The sequence below is a fragment of the Elephantulus edwardii genome, unplaced genomic scaffold (assembly GCF_000299155.1).
Source record: "Elephantulus edwardii isolate Elephantulus edwardi_28Jun2011 unplaced genomic scaffold, EleEdw1.0 scaffold00004, whole genome shotgun sequence".
Classification (NCBI taxonomy): Eukaryota; Metazoa; Chordata; class Mammalia; order Macroscelidea; family Macroscelididae; genus Elephantulus; species Elephantulus edwardii.
The window spans coordinates 38,711,905-38,728,357 of NW_006399754.1; the positions used below are offsets into that span (position 1 = coordinate 38,711,905).

The window sequence follows — 16,453 nt, forward strand, 5'->3', positions numbered from 1 at the left end:
GTGGCCCCAGGGCTGGCCAGTGAGGCGTGGCTCCTGTTTGGGATAGAAGTGGCTAGTCTACAGAGCCTTTCCTCTCCTGCCCTCCCCTCGTCTGTCCTCTGGTTCCTGAGGTGTAGACCCTTTGTGGGCAATGGGTGAGCACTCAGCTGCTTACAAAGGCCTAGTTATCTGCTCCCTTAAAGAGGAGAACCCCAGAACCCCATGGTCAGTTCCACTCAGTCAAGGAGTCACTGTGAGTCCCAATCGGGTAGACACCTCCCACCTGCCACCTGCCCTGGACTGTGGGACGTACAGTCGTCACAGTGGACGGTGCAATTTCCTTGATGTAAACTAAACTCTACACAATGCTGTGGACCATGAGGGCAACTGCGCATCATGAATGGGGTCCAGTTAGGCAAATGAGGCTGGAAGACACTGAACAGCCGCAGCCCTCCAATAGCAGGGCGAGTGTCAGTGACCACAGCCCACAGACAGCACACAGAGGACGCTGGTGGCCTGGTTCCTGGTGAGGCTGCCAACCTGAGGTCAAGGTCAAGGACTGGATCTGGGCTGGGGCCGGGGCTGTCTAGTCAGGGACAGTCATCAACAGTACATGACACTGATCACCAGAACTGCCTCTCCCACTGGTCAGGCTCCAGGACTGGTCCAGCTCTCCTGTGTGGCTTTTGGGAAGGGAAACCAGGTTCCATGAATTCAGGGGGAAAGCTAGGAGGGGAGGGCCAAGGGGCAGGGATAGCCACGAGAGGGTGGTGCTGGTCCAGGAGGAAGGCTGGAATTAGATCTGGAACCTTGTCTCTGCACCTCCTCTTCCTACTCTGTGCCTGTCTTCCCTGAGGCCTCCCCAAGGCCATTCCCAGACCCCTCTCACTAACCCTCCCCAGTCCACTCACCAACCCCTTCCTGCTCCAAACTATGACAAAGAAACAATTGGCCATCCACTTCTGAAATAACAGACTTGAAAATTGGGTGGACAACAGCAGAATATTATTGGCTACAACGTAGAAGATGAGCCCTTCAGGTTGGGAGGGAGAACTGGCAGCTTAATGGCAAGGAACTGTGCTGCCAGCTGAAGGGTACACAGTTCAAACCCACCTACTCTGAGGGAGAAAGATAAGTGATCCTCTGCTTCTGAAAACCTCCGGGGTTGGGGGGGGGTGTCAGCCATGGCTTCGCTCCAACTCAATACTACACAACAACAAAACGGAGCTAGAGGAGAGCTGCTTCCTCAGAGTCCATGGTCATGCCACGGATGAAGGAGAGCTTTCCCCCAGAGAAGGACTTTCGTGTATTGATGTGGCAAGACTCCCAGTTAGAAGAGGCAGCTGCAGCTATTGATAATTGGAATACACAATGTACGAGGACTCAGTCTTGGAAAATGGAGAGCTGTTCCAAGGAAATGCATGGAGATGTGTATCTTAGGAGATGGTACCCAGAAGATGGACATCCCAGAAGATGGCATCCTAGGAGATAGTATACTAGAAAATAGACGTTCTAGAAGGTGGACATCCTAGAAGATGGACATTTTAGGATATGGTATCCTACCTGAACTGGACTGATACTGATCATTTAAGTCTGACATTAATGTCATCTACTTACTACATCAGGAATAAAAATTGATAAGGGATGGCATTTCAATCATCATCAAAAAGAACACTTAAAGATCTGTCCCAGGGCCCAGTATTGTCTGTGACAGGAAATCACCCATATACGAGAACAGGTGCATAAACTAGTATCCAGGGTTACACTCCAATTCCAACTCATTGCTGCTGAGTTCTAGTTGGCTCAGAACTGTCCCAATGCAGCCTGTCAAGGTTGTGATGAAGATATTGTGTATCTTTTTCTCGGAGGCACTGGTGCACTTGAGTGCCAGAGAGGAGTGTAGTTGAGTATTTTTAACAATTTCAGGTCTGAAATAAATTAAAATGCATTCATCATCACCAGTAATTAGAATGCAAGGGCTGGGAACAAGATGATTGGTGCATGGAAAACAAAACCAATGATTACAAAATAACAGCACAATGACTTTTTAGTTGCAAATACCCTTAAAAACCTCAAAATGGCAACTGTACGCATAAACTGTGTCTGATGGAGTAAAATGGAGCACCTGTGGGAGGGGACGATGGCGAAGCCAAGGAGAGTGACTGAGACCTTAGAGAATCTCTGGTCAAGGACAGCAAAGCAGCTTCCCGCACACTTGGGGCGTGTTTCTAGGACAGGCTATTCCTTGGAGAGGGACATCATGCTTGGATAGAGGGTCAGCAAAAGAGAGGAAGACTATCAGGCAGATGACTTGACATGATGACTGCAGCAATGGGCTCAAGTGTGTCAGAGATTGTAAGGATGGCACAGGACGGGACAGGACTCAGATCTGTTGTTCAGAGTCTCCATGAGCGTATGCAACTCAATTGCACATAACATACAACAACTAGAATTCATTACCATCAAGTTGAAACTGATTCATGGCAAACCCTCCACTGATGATCAGAGGCTGTACACTTCACGGGAAGAGATTGCCCATTTTCTACCACAGAGCAACTAATGGATTTGAGTGATCTGCCCTTAACCTGGTGGCATGACTCCTTACCACCAGGGACCTAGACATGCAAAACAGTCCCTTGACTCTTAAACCGCATCCACATGCTAGAAGATGCTCATCTCTCTCCTCACCCCGGACATGGACAGGGCTGTCCAGGGTTGCAAGGCTCTTTTCTTCCTATACAAAAATTCATCCTGCATTTCCCCACCAGAAAAAAGAACAGACTGACATGTACTACCACTAGAATAAAACTTGGACTGATGGAGAAGCAAGATGTACACATGCATGCATACCCATCTCACATCCATCACACACATCTCACATCTAACATACATATCACATACCTCACATCCATCACACAAGCTTCACACATCTCACACCAATCACACACACATCACATATCCACCACACACATCACACATAAACATTACATATCATACACATCTCACATCGCATGCACACACCTTACACACAAATATAACACAACACACATCAGACACACATACACAAACATCACACAACACACATTTCTCACATTCATCTTACACATTGCAAAACACACATTACACACATCTACTCCACACAAATATCACACACACCACATATATTATACAGAAGCATCACACCACATACATCTCACATCCATCACATATCACACACATATGCACCACACAAATCTCACATCACAAAAATATCACACATCACATGCACCTCATATACACACATGACATTGCACACATCATACACACACATCACATAATACACATCTCACACACATTCCACACAGAGCACACTTCAGACATACACCACACAAACACCACACATCACATACCTCACACATGACACAAACATCACATATCACACACATCACATCATGGACACATGACACACACCCCACACACATCAAGTATCATCTATCACACACATAGCACATACACGTCATATATACATCACATCACATAAATATATTCCATTCACATCACATTTACATCACATCATATGCACATCACACATATCACATATATTACATGCATCACACACAACACACACTATATCTATCACATTATACACATTATATACATCACACATATTAAAAATATCTCACACATCATATACATCACACATATTAAATATATCTCACACATCACACAATCACACGTCACATACAGCATACATATCACATATATTATATGCATCACACACTACATACATCACATTACACACATCATATACATCACACATACACCACACACATTATATCTCACACATACATCACACAATCATACATATCACCCATCACGTACACCCCACTCACAGCACACACATTACATGTATCACATACTCATCACATACATCAAGCACATCTTAAAGATGTAGCTGATTGGACCCCAGAAAGATGGGATGAAGCAGATATTTGAATAAAATGAGCCATATGAGTTGTTTTTCAGGTTTTCTCATTTCTCAGTGCATCTGAAAGTTGTGTTAACACTAGATCGTGGTCTTGTAAGTTTGTGACAACATGCTGCAAAAGCCTGTGCAGTTGTGAGAATGGCCAAAATTTCTCAGGGGCCCCAAGATATGAGTATGGGCTGCTAAGAAAGCGGGACCCCAAGACTGGAAGTGAGCGGGGGCTGCTTGGGAGATGGCGGTGATGGTGCCAGAAGACACAGGTGTGTCACAGGCCTGTCATGTGTAGACACACAACATTTGCAAAGTGCACCAAAGCACAGCACCAACCCCCAGGCCTGCCCAAGGCTCTGAGCCCACTCAGCTCACGAAGGAGGCCCAGAAAGCCAGAGGTAGAAAGAGTAAATATACTGCCCAAGAGAGAGGCTGGGAAGGGGGGGCACTGGGGAGACGGGGTGAGCGTTAGTCACTGTGTCACCAGGGCTCCAGTTGTGAAGTCATGGTGGTGTTAGCTGCCCTCCAGTTAAGTACGACACAAGGTGATGCTGTGCCGTCCTCACAGTCTCAGCCACTCGAGCTCATGGCTGCTGTTACTGGGTCTTCCTCTCTTTTTTGACCCTCTAACCTTCACAAGCATGAGATCCCTCTCCAAGGAATGGCCCTTCCTGGCAACAGGCCCCAAGCACGTGAGACGGAGGGAGGAAACCGAATCTCATCCAGAGGTTTGCTGAGTTCACCAACTTGTCTCGTTTTAGTTCCCAGGAACAAAGCGTCGGCAGGTTGACCACCCGGAATTAATGTGCCTTTCTCTGTTTTCCAAACTCGCCTGGCTTGCCCTTCAAAATCAACTGAGGACTGTGCGAGGAGTCTTGGTAGTCCGGTGTGTGTTTCTGTAGACTGTTCTAAGCGAGCTTGATCCTAAAGCCCTTCATTTAAGTGGCTGCTGTTCATGAACAGTAACTGACAGCTTTTGGAAGTCTTTCTCCTGCAAACTCTGTTTCTGTTCAAGACCTGTTTATTTTTGTCTCTCAAACAGAAGATGAGGAGAAACTTCCAGAAAGAAAAAAAAATGTCTACGTGCACGCGCAAGCATCTACACGCGTGCACGCACATCCCGGCTTTTACCTAAGGAAGGTCGTTAGCAAGAGCGCGTGCGCAAAGCCGTGAAGGAAGAAAGAAATCAAAGCTTGTTTATACAGCCTCACCACAGACTTGTTTCTGAAAGTTTGTAAACGAGCCTTTCAGTTTAATTGAATAAGTAGATGCAGCTGACTAAATGAAGTGGCCAGCCTTTCGTCCACGTGTTTCCATTTTAATGTTACACTGGGGAGGAACAAGAGCTCAGAAACAAAAACAAAGGAGGCTCACAGGGAGACTCTGAGGATACCACGAATGAGAACAAGAGGCCTCGCTCCTGGTCCCACAAGCCAGCCACCCCTGTCCCGACAGGGAGAGGGACCAGGCCCTCAGAGCTGTCCTCATGGATCTGGGGGCAGAGAGGGCTTCCCTTTGTGCCCATACTACTAGTGACTGGGCCCCAAGCATCCCCAGAGGGCTGTCTGTGAAGGGTGAGATAGAGCTTTGAGTCTGTGGGGGCCACAGGTGGACCTTTGTGGTTAACCCCTGGCCTGTTCCTAAACACACACTGGTGTCCTGTCCAGGGGGTTAAGCCCTGTCTGGGAGTGCAGAGCCCATCAGGTAGAACCAATCAGCACCCCCATAAAGATAGTACAGAGCCCACCAGGTAGAACCCACCAGCACCCCCATAAAGATATCAACCTTGGAACTTCTACACCGTCACTTCGGCAGCCCCACTGCACCCAACAGCCATATGTTGGAATGGATGCCTCAGACTTCATTTTCATTTTTATTTTTTAGAATCTTTATAGAAGGAAAATGCTACAACTACCTCGCCCAATTTGGCTGAAAGGTTCCAATTCTGACCTGCCCGCAGCCGAGTGAATGCCACGCCCCACTCAGGACTTTTAGCTGAAACCCACTTGCTTGCAACAGGTAACAGGTGAAGCTGACCGGGCCCTGGCGACACCTGCCCCGAGCTGACCCACAGGCATTTGTAAATCGTGTGGGAGGAGATTGCCCATCTTTCTCACATGGAGCAGCTGATGCAGTAAAATCACCAGAGAGGCCCCTTGGCATTAGCAGCAAAACTCCCTATGGAGTGAGCCCCGCAAAGATTGGAAGTTCAAACTTACCCAGAGGACAGTCCTGGCCTCCTGTTCCTAAGGTGTCTCAGCCTTGCAACACCTGCAGACCTGGCATCCACTCGGGGTCTCTGCTGACCACTGCCTTTGGGGAGCCCCTTTCCTTTCATCCATCTGCATGTCCGCCCTGCTCCACCTTTGCGCATTCAGGGATGAAAGCGTGGAGTTTTTTCCTTCCATGTGCAAGATGCAGGTTGGATTCCTGGCCCACATGCCATCCAGTGAACCTCAGGCTAAGACGTTGCCCTGCAGCATGATGGTGGAGCGATTCAGTGTGTGCTGGGCTGCTGAGTGAAAGCTTGGTGGTTCGAATCCACCAGGTGCTCCGTGAAGAACAGTTGGCAGGCTTGGGGCCAGGTGGGGCCTTGACAACTCAGGATCCACTCCCGTATTCATGCCTTTGGTCTTTTAAATCTGAAGGGGGGATGGGGAATCACGAATGAAAGCCCCTGAGTGATAAGGACCTAAATAATTATCAATCAAACCAATCAGCAGATCAGCAATCTGTTATCTATCATCAAACAATCAAAGTTACCAGTAATCGAGCCAATCAGCAATCAATTCTCCATCATTAATCACAGGATGGCATAGAGCTGGGTAAGACACATCAGCTGACCTTCCAGACTTTAGCCTGCCTGGGGGGCTGGGGGCTCACGTCACAACCTCCTCTCACCTGCCCCACCACCACTCCTTGAACACAATCGCACTTTTCATCAGAGGCTCAAGACTTAATTTTTTTAAACTTTATTGTAATTTGAGTGAAAAGCCAGCAAACTGACTTTGCATCCAGCACTTGATACACATTCATTTCATTACATTGTTAGAAGCTGGGCATAGTAACAATGATTTGTATTTCCAGTCTGGCCTCTTCCTCACCTCACCTACCTTCTGAGCTGCTTCCCTGGACAAATGCTGAGCCTTCAGGCTTGGGCAATGGATTGTTCTAAGGAATTCTGCCCCTCACCTCACTGATACTGTTCACATCCTAGGTCTATTGATTGTTTTAGGAAATTCTACAACCCCACCCCAACTGATATTGCTTGCCTCATAAGCCTGTTCTGAGGAATACTGCCCGCACTGTGGCGTCAAGGATGTTACTACCTGGCTCTTGGCTGAAAGCCGAGAATATGAGAAGAGTCTCCACTTAAGCTTTGACTACACAAAGGCATCTGACTGTGTGATCACAAAAAATTATGGCTAACCTGGAGAAGAGTGGGAATCCCAGAGCACCTGATTGTGTTCATGTGCAACGTATACCTAGACCAGGAGGCTAGAGTCCAAACAAAGCAAGGCAGCACTGCCTAGTTTAAAATAAAGTAAGATATACATCAAGGTTTGCATCCTTTCTCCATACCTAGTCAATCTGTATGCTGAGTGAATCATTAAAAACCCGGACGTTATGAAGAAGAATGTGGTATCAGGATCAGAAGGAGACGCATCAACAACCCGAGTTATGCAAATGACACAAGCTTGATTGCTCAAAGCGGAGACTTGAAATATTTGCTGCAGAAGATAAAAGACTAGAGCTTTTATGGATTGCATCTCAACATAAAAAAAAAACAAAAATCTTTGCCACTGAACTGATAACCAACATCATGTTCTAGAAAACAATGTATTTGAATTTTGTAAATGGTGTGATAAAAACAATCTCAAAAAAAAAAAAAAGAAAGTGTTGACAACTTCAATCTTTGTATCTTACTTGGATGTTCAATCAACGCTCTTGGTACCAGCAGTCAGGAGATCAGATGTATTGTACTGGGAAAGTCTGCAATCAGGGATGTTTCCAAATTACTGAGGAGCAATGATGTCAGTGTGAGGACTAAGGTGTGTCTCTTCAGGCCATGGTCTTTTCAGTCACTTCCTATGCATCTGAGAGCTGGGTTAATGATGCCAGAAGGAGAATTGATGTCTTTTTAAAGAAGAGTACTGAATATCCCAAGGACTGCCAAAAGAAGAAATATAGGTTTTAGAGAAGGTGCAGCCAGATTGCTCCTTGGAGGCAAAGATGATGACACTTCATCTTACCCACTGGGCAAGTGCTAAGAGAGGTCACTCCTTGAAGAGAGATGTCTTGCTTGGAAAAGTGGAGGGGTGGCGAAGGAGAGGAAGATCTTAACCGTGTCAATTGCCACAGTGTCTGTAGCCAAGGGCTTGAGTGGTCAGGCATTGAGGATGGCACACAGTAGGACACGGTTCAGGTCTGCTGTTCATGGGCCTTTAGGAGTCACACTCAACTTGGTGACACCTAACACTAATGACAATAGCACTACTCACCTCAGTAAGCCTGTTCTTGATCTAAAGAGAAAGAAACAGTGGCAACTGAAACATTTCAGTCAATACCATATGAAAAAAAGCCAATGGTAATGAAAGATAAAGTTGAAGCTGCGCTGAAGGCATTGGCAAAAACAAGGCCCCAGGAATCAATGGAATATCAACTGACATGTTTCAATTAACAGACACAGCCCTGGACTTGCCACCAGGCTATGTCAGGAAATCTGGAGGACAGCTGCCTGGCCGACTGACTAGAAGAGGTCCACATTTGTCCCCATTCCAAAGAAAGGTGATCCAACAGATTGTGGAAATTATCAAGCAATTTCTTTAATATCTGGATGATGATTAAGCATGTCAAAAGAAGAATCAATGCCTTCAAGCTATGGTGCTGGAGAAGAGTATTGAACCACTAAGACCTCCAACAGCACAAATGGGTCTGTCATGGAGAGGGTGAAGCCAAGTTTGCCCTTGGAAGCTAAGAGTTTAAAGCTCTGTCTCACACCTTTGGGCACGTGGCCAGGAGATTTCAGTCCTTGTGAAAGGACAGTGCAGCAGAGGAAGACCCCCAGACGGGATGGATTGATACAGTAACGGGGGCAGTGGGGGTAGGTGTGTCAGGGCAGGCTTCAGAGCTGCTGTTCACAGAGTTGCTTTGAGTCACAGACAACTCTGGCACAACAACAACAACAATAATAAAGCGAAATATTACTGAGGATAATTAAAAAAAAAATGGCCGGAACAGTATATTGACAAGAACTACCAGAAGTTTAAGGTGAATTTAGAAGAAGCTGTAGAGATATCATTGCTGTTGTCAGATGGATCCTGGTTGAAAGCAAAGAATGCCGAAAATATGTCTATTTGTGCTTTATTGAATATGCAAAGACATCTGACTGTGTGGGTCAGGACAAGTTATGGCTGACATTGAGAAGAATGGGAATCCGAGAGAACTTCATTGTGCTAATATGAAGTCTGTACCCAGAACAGGAGGCTGGTGTCCAAACAAAACAAGGAAACACTGCATGAAGAGTGTATCAGCATCCTTTCTCCATACCTAGTCAATCTGTAAGTTGAGCAAATTCTTTGTGAAGCTGGACTCGATGAAGAAGAATGTGGCATCAGAATCGGAGGAAGACTCATCAACAACCTCTTCACTCAGTAATCCAGAAGCAAAACCATCCCCAGGGTTCTGTCTTTTTGCCACAGTCTCTCCAGAGTCTCTCCACAGTGTGGCAAATGCTGTTTATATTGGTCTTGCAGCTGTAGATGGTCATTTGCAATACATGTGTCTGCAGTTAAAGTAGCTGGATACGATTTATCCAGCAGGGGTTAATGCAATAAATAGAAAAGCCAATTTTAAAAATAATTCACTGACACCACAGGTGGGTTGTATCTTGAATGCAAAGAAGGCCTGACAGCAATGTAGGGGACACCTACTCACCTATGAGACCATGGACAGAAATTATCTAGATTAGTAAGTGTGCTATGGTACCCACAGGTGGCCATTGAGATTACTGTCTAATTACAATCAAGACCAAGCTGAAAATCTTGTTTGTGGGGCTTAATAATGCCCTCTAGCTGTAAATGTTAAAAGATTTTTTTAGAAGGCATCCCAATGGGGTAGATGAACCAACAGACTTAACTGAACTCTTGAGCCAACTGTTCAATAAAAAGGTTGAAGGAGTTTGAAAGCTGCCCCCTTTGCCCTCTCTCTCTCTCTGGCAGAAGGAAGCCTCACGTCTCCAGTTAGGTGTCCCTGTGTAGAGACTGGGGTAGGACTCTGAGTTCTAGAGAATGAACCTCTAACTAGAACTGGATTTTAGAACTTGTATGAGGGAACTTTGGTGGCCTAGACGTAAAAACTTGCACTGCAATCCTGAAGACACACAGTTTGAGGCCAACAACTGCTCAGCGGAAGAATATCAATGTCGGGCAATTTCCTTTTGTGTGGTTAACTGCCTCTGGAAGCCTGCTAAAGAGTCAGCTGTGGGTCGATTCCGACTTGTCCGCTTACAACAACATAAGTGGAATAATCGAAGTCTGTGTTTAAATAGGTGGCTCCAGAGAAGAGGCCAGGATCAGAAGGACTCTTTATGGATTGCTGAGAGAGGAGAAGAAGCGGGTCCCACAAAGGTGGTTCCTCTCTCCAAGTTCTGAGGACCTACCTGCACAGCCGCTGCTGCCTCCTGTACCAAGGCTGAAAGGAGAGAAGGAGGGAGGGGGTAGGTTCCCCTCCGTCACACGGTGGAGGGAGGAGGCTCAGGCCCCAGCTCTGTTGTTTCTGAACTGCAGTGAGGAGAGGCCCTACCTTTCCCATCTGGGCCACCGGATGACAGATCCAAACTCCCTCTGAAGCCCAGAGCAACACTAGGTGAGTAGAAAGCAAAGGCAAGTGCACACACTAGTTGAATATAGAGGCAAGACGCTTCATTGAAAAGGTTCACGTTGTTGAGTGTGGGCTGAAGCTCATTGTCGCGTCAGAGCACAGAGGAGAAGAAGGCCTTGATCCGCTCCATGGCCGGGCAGGGGCAGTCACAGCGGCCGCAAGGCCGTGGGGCCATTTCCCATTTACCCACCACATCATGTTTCAGCTCTCAACTCCCTCCTGGGGTGGGTCATGAAGCTGGGTTTAGAGGGTCGACAGTATTTCCTGGGCCACAGAGATATACTCGGGTAGGATCAGAAAGTCAGCAAGATAGAACCTCTGAGGTTTCGACAACCTTATAAAGATGGCCCATCTTTCTCCTGGAAGCAGCTGGTAGATGAAACCGTGTGCCTTTGAGTTGATGGTACAGCCCTTGCCACTAGGCCATGAGAGCTCCCTGTTGAAAGCTCTTAGTTCAAGTTTGTTAAGAGAACACCTGTGGGGTATGTTCCAGGACTTGGGATGCCTGTGTTAGCTAAATGCTGGCCTCCCCTGTCCCAACCATCTTAGGGGAAAGACTGATTCTGCAAATCGTGGGGAGAGGGATGGGAAGGAGAAAACAAAAAGGTCTGTGATTCAGAATGAACCCAGTAGTGATTCAGTTAATGCTCGAAACAGTTAAAGGTTTCCTTCATTTTCTCTGAGAAGGCCATCTTTGGTACAAAGTGAGAGAGCCCCATTACTATATCAACAGAAGGAAGGGTCACTAGGCAGAGTGGGAAGGCAAACCTCAACAGTTAATGGATTTCAGCCTCGTAAGTCTCCCTCGAAATTGTTGGTGGGATTGTAAAATGGTACAACCACTCTGGAAGGCAGTTTGGTGCTTCCTCAAAAAAGCTGAACATAGAAATTCCACATGACCCAGCTATTCCACTACTTGGAATATATCCTGAACTGAGGCACAAACTGAGATTTGTACACCAATGTTCATAGGAGCATTATTCACCATTGCAAGAACATGGAAACAGCCCAAATGTCCAACCACAAACGCATAGATTGAGAAATCATGGTACAGTCACACAATGGAGTACTATACAGCACACAGGAGAAATAACTTTATAAATTATTACCTAACTTGGGAGGGTCTGGAGAGCATTATGCTGCATGAACTCAGTCCCACAAGGATAAATATTGTATAAAACCATTACTGTTGAATAAGTATAAGGATCCAAGAGGGGTGGGAGAGGTTGGAAGCAGAGGGATGAGGATGTGCAGGGGGAGGTGGGAATTAATCGTGGGATTGTACAGTTTGATGAGCAGGGTTGAGGAAAATTGAAAGAATTTGTTCTTGAAAACAATGTATTTGAATTTTATAAACACATTAGTAGGGGGGAAAAAAACAGTAAAAAAAAATTGTCCATCTTCAGGGAGGGCACTGGCCGGGTCACCTGTCCCACAGTCTCTCCCACAGCAATGTCAGCAGGTCAGTGGCTGGGCCCTGCAGCACCATCTTGGCAAATCTGGGCCGTTGGAGACAATGCTTAACTGACAAGCTCATCAAAGTTTCAAAATGTTCTCAGGGAGAATTTACTTCCAGTAAATCCCACCAGGAGTCACCCTGTGATGGAGACATCTTTATTCATTGCCCAACTTCCAGAGATACAGGAAATAATTGAAAAGACCATGGCTTAAATCAGGTCCACCTTAGTCTTTAAACTGACATCCTTGCTCTTTAGCACTTTTAGAGAGGTCCTTGACAGAAGATTTTCTCAATGTAATATGTCTTTTGATTTCTTGAATGCTGCTACCATAAAGAATTATTTGGATTCAAGAAAAACAAAATCCTTAACAAATCCAATGTTTTCTCCAACTATCACAATATTCTATTGGTCCAGTGATGAGAATTTTTGTTTTCTTGATGTTGAGATATCATCCATACTGAAGGCTGTAGTCTTTGATCTTTTGCAGCAAGTGCTTCAAATTCTCTTCACTTTCAGGAAGTAAGGTTGTGTCATCTGCATTACGCAGCTTGTTAATGAGTTTTTCTCCAATCCTGATGCCACATTCTTCCTCATATTTTCAAGCTTCTTGAATGATTCCTCAGTGTACAGATTGAATAAGTATGGAGAAACAATACAGCCTTGACACACACCTTTCCCAATTTAAACCCTTGTTCTGTTCAGACAACAACTTTTTGTTCTATATATAGATTTAGTATAAAAACAATTGTAAAAGAAGTACAGACCAAGGAGGGTAACCTCCAGAAACCTCACAAAGGGGAACTGTCCCTGCCAGCAATAACCACCACAAAAAACTAACTCACACATCTCCCATGGTCCTGCACCCCTTTCTATTAATTCCAACACCAATCTTACTGTGCTCTAGTGGTTTCAAAATCCATTGTAATAGCTCACAGACCACATAGAATCATATTAGAGAAGTAAAAAGTCTATCATTCTTCTTGGCAGCAAGATATGATCACCTAGGACAGCTTCCAAAATGTGCTCGCAGGCCCCTCAGCCTCTGGCTCCATGACTTTAGGCCATTGCTACCAAAAGTAAAAACGGCTCCCCCACCCCCCGCCCCCCACAAGTCCTCCAACAAACTTGGGCAAAGGTTCTTAGCTCTGATTCCTCCATGGGGAGAAACCCCAAGGTCAGCTCCATCTCATACTGGGCCTCTGGCCCTCTGCTTTGGCCATTGCTGTAGCTGATGCAAGAATCTCTGATCCTGAAAAACGTGCAGTGTGTGCCTGCTTCTCTGCTGTGAAGAGACTCTCAGAATCTGCCACTGACTTTGCTCAGTTTAGTGGCAATACCAGCCAGTCCCTTAGTGGACGGGCTAACACCGTCTATTCACATATTCTTACCCATCCACACGGCAAAGTCAATGGCTAGAGAAGTCATTTTGATCAAGGCACCCTTAACAACACAACAATTCAGGGCTCTGGGATCCTCATCCTTCACAATGTTACCTATTATTTGTTACGGTTCACATAGTTAAATGCCTTTGCATTGCTAATAAAACACAAGTAAACATCTTTCTGCTATTTTCTGCTTTTAGCCAAGATCCTTTTGACACCAGCAATGATATTTTTATCCTTTTTTGTCAGGTTGGCCCAGGCTCATGGTGACTTTAAGGACAGTGGAACAAAATGCTTTCAGCCCTGTGTCACCTTCCTGACTACAGGCAGGTTTGAGCCCTTTACCAAATGCTCTGGATGGAATTCTCTCTCTGTAAAAGCAGTGTAACTGGCATGGGGACAGCAGTGCCTGACCTCCACGACTTTACAGGGGAATACTTCCCATCAACTACATCCACAGCACCAATTCCTATGAGGTCAGATGCACCCACACTCCATGACTTCTATCCCTTCTAGCACCCACACAGCTTCTCCAGCTTCGCTGCTGTGGTGTGCTGTCAACTGGAACCGACTCATAGCTGGCCCTCCAGCAAGTTTCCAGATACTGTGAAATGCATGGGGGAATATTGCCCACCTTTTCTCCATGGAGCCACTGGTGAATTCAAGGTGACAGAGGAGTAAATCTGTGGGTTAGTGCCACTCCTCATGATCTGTGCCACCAGGTGCCACACCTCTAGATGTCGCAGCTCTGCACGCTGTGCTTCCTACGTGAATGTTGATTTGATGTGCTGCCCAGTTGTAACTGAGTCATGGCTGACTCTCCAGCAGCTTTTCAGGGCTGTAAGTTGTACAGGAGGAGATTGCCCATCTTTCTACTACAGAGCAGCTGATGGATTTGAAATTCTTGCTGTTGGGTTGGCAGCATAATTCCTTAGCACTGGACCACCAGAGTTGTTGGAATGGCCACATGGAACTCACAGGCTGTTCTCTCAGTTACAGAATTTATTTAGAGAAGTAACAGATTACAGTTTAGGTCAGAAACACTCAGGATGAAATTCTTGGGCCAGTCTGTTTCTTCTCAGGCGTGCTCACAGGCTGCTGTCCTTCTGTCCTTCAGCCTCCTAGTTCAGGGCCAGTTACCAAACTCTTCCAATGATGCCAACCTCAGTGTCCCACATCTCCAACTGTCAGCCTGGGTGGAGGCTGTGAGGTGAAGGCTCTGTGGGGTGGAGGCTGTGGGGTGGAGGCTGTGGGGTGGAGGCTGTGGGGTGGAGGCTGAGACGTGAAGGCTCAGTGAGGTGAAGGTTGTGGATGGAGGCTCTGTGGGGTAAAGACTCTGTGGGGCCCCACTTCTATTCAGCTGCACTTCACACATGTCTCTGCCTCTATGACCTTTGCTGCTTCTGCTGTTGCTGTTTGTCTTAGTGTCATTCTATCTCATGCAAGAACCTCTGGCCCAAAGGACATGCTGTCCAGTTGCCTTTTTCCTCTTTGATGGCAGAGAGGTGACTGGTTTGTGCCTCTGAACCAACTCTACTAACCTTGCTGGGTGGCAAAGCTGACCTGTGCACTCATTAGCAGTCTATATACCTTATTTCCCACCCAAAGCTCTTTCTTGTTTCATTTACATTATTTTTTTTTTTGCTTTTTTCAGTTTATTGCATGAAAGTGTTACACTAGTCCATGTTAAAAGTGGACCCCAAATGGTTACATTATACAAGCTGTGAAGTTTTAAACTTGTGACAAGGGACAGAAGGGAAATTTTCTACTCATTGCAAGGAAATGCTCACTTAAGCTTCAGTGAGCCACGAGCACTTAAAACCCATGAGCCTTCAGCTGGTCGTCCTCAGCCAGTCCAGTCTCTACACGGAACTGGCACATGTTCTTGTGTTGGTCACCCTGTAGCTGAATTACTTCTCCATATTCTGGATGCTCAAGCACAGGACCATTGCAGGCAAACTTCTTCTTAAACGCCTTCACTAGTTTCTTTTTATCGTAATCATCAGTGATCCCTTGGACAGTTGTAAGGGTCTTCCTGCCGTTTCTCTGTTGAATTCTTATATAATCCTCAGTCCCAGCAGGAAGCAAGTCATCACCCTTACTTGCATCAGCAAAGGGGTCCAAAGAGTGGAGGTTCTTGGTAGCGGACATATGATATGATTTCTTTTCCTCAGTGGAAACGGCCTGCAGAAGGCGGTGGCGGGAGAAGGCGGGCAGGGGGGACGGAGCGTCTGGAAGCGAGGGGGCTCAAGGGGGAGGCAGCTGAGTCCTTGGCGGTGTGCCTCAGTGATTGGGGCCTTTATTTACATTATTAACAGGCTATCTTGCTCCTACATGGACGCACAAACACCCCATATTTGTATTGTCCTACCCAGTCACATGATGATAGTCAAAGTCAATGACAAGAACAACCACACTGAAGAATTCACTGGGCTGTCCTCAGAGTATGTGTCACCTAAAGAAAATAGTTCTCACAGCCTGACCGACCAACAGAACAATGGAGAGATCATCACAGATTCATTTATGTAGATCCACAGTCAACACTCACGGAGGGTAGAGTCAAAAAAGTAAACAGTGTATTGTGTTGTGAAACGAGCTGCTGGGAACCTCTTTAAACAGCAAGGCGCCAGTCTAAAGACTAAGGTGCATCTGACCCAAGGGATACTATTTTTAATTGCTTTATCGAAGCCTTTGAATTGTGGGGCTGGTGAAGAGAACCAAATATCCCAGGAGCTGGCAAAAGAGCAACAGGCCTGTCTGGGAGGAAGTACACCAAGGGGCCCATTGGAGGT

At 46.2% G+C, this 16,453-nt stretch overlaps 1 pseudogene; it reads right to left on the bottom strand.

Annotated features, from left to right (window-relative positions):
* Positions 1-15,476: 15,476 nt before the first annotated feature.
* Positions 15,477-15,812, bottom strand: LOC102870845 (annotated as a pseudogene).
* Between the last annotated feature and the right edge of the window lie 641 nt (positions 15,813-16,453).